This window comes from Babylonia areolata, chromosome 8, assembly GCF_041734735.1.
Source record: "Babylonia areolata isolate BAREFJ2019XMU chromosome 8, ASM4173473v1, whole genome shotgun sequence".
Lineage (NCBI taxonomy): Eukaryota > Metazoa > Mollusca > Gastropoda > Neogastropoda > Buccinidae > Babylonia > Babylonia areolata.
This window is the reverse complement of record NC_134883.1, coordinates 1,627,867-1,629,199: the sequence shown is the minus strand read 5'-3', so window position 1 is coordinate 1,629,199 and position 1,333 is coordinate 1,627,867.

Genomic DNA, 1,333 nt, shown 5'->3' with positions numbered 1-1,333 from the left:
GCTGTAGGCAGACAACAGGGAGAGAAGGGACCAGGTGGCACTGCACTGGACAGAGCAACAGCCCGGAATTCACACATAGAAATTAGTCTGCTGCGACACGTGGGTAACTGTAATAACAACGCAGTATAATAGTCACATGTGATTTTTTTTTTTTTTTAAAGGTCAGTACATGTTATTATACTAAAGCAGTTTCATTATTTCGAAACTGTCTTTTTCATCTTTTTCACTTCACGAATACGAATTCGCACTGGCTTTGATATTTTGTTCTTTTTTTCATTTTGCTTTTATTGACTTATTTCATTGTTTGTTGTCTACTGCTTCTGGCTAGGTATGCACATGTACAGCACGTGGCTGGTAAAGTTTGCTACTATTTCACGGGAAAGATGTCGAATTCAGATCATTATCATTACACAGTTCAGTAACAACTCAGCATTCCGTCTCTGAGAGCTAACGTTGCACGTGTTTCTGGGCCGCGGTTTATATGGTGCAACGCCGCAGTTTGGAAAACAACAACAACAACAACAACAACACAACAACAGCAACAACCAACCAACCAAACAAAAAGCAAATAAGCAAATAGATAAATAGATAGGTGTTAAAAAGAAACTGGAAATATTTTGGAAATGGTAAATCAAGACAAGTGCATGTCTGCTCATCAGCATGCACGTGCGGGTATGCTCGAGGGCGAAATGATTCATATGTGTGTATGTGTGTGTGTGTGTGTGTGTGTGTGTGTGTGTGTGTGTGTGTGTGTGTGAGGAGGGGTGTGGTACGTTGGGGGACGGAGGGGAGGGTTGAGGTTGTGCGTGCGTGCGTGCTTGCGTGTGTGTGACTTGACTTGACTTGACTTGACTTGACTTCATTTATTGTCATAAAATCCCGAAGGATTAATAGACACAACAAAGAACAAAGGGAACAAAGAAATAAACGGTCATCTAATACGCATGCACTGAAATACATAGTTGGCAAGTGTTTTTTGACAGTCATCGCAGGTGAATAAATCACTTGGTTTTAGTATATTGTTTTGTATTTTTCTAGAGATCACATTTGATTGATGATCATACTGCTGTATAGTAGTGATTAGATGGCTTTTATTGTGTGTGTGTGTGTGTGTGTGTGTGTGTGTGTGTGTGTGTGTGGCGCATGCCTCATGATTAACGCATGTACAAATCTGTCATACAAACGGTCATTGCAATTCTATATCTGTCTTTACATGTTGTTGTCTTGACACATCCACACTGAATGTACATGCCTGTCTGCACGCGTGTGTAGTAGATATAAACGTTTACCTGCACCACACACCCAGAACTGCACAGACCCTCCACCAATATTG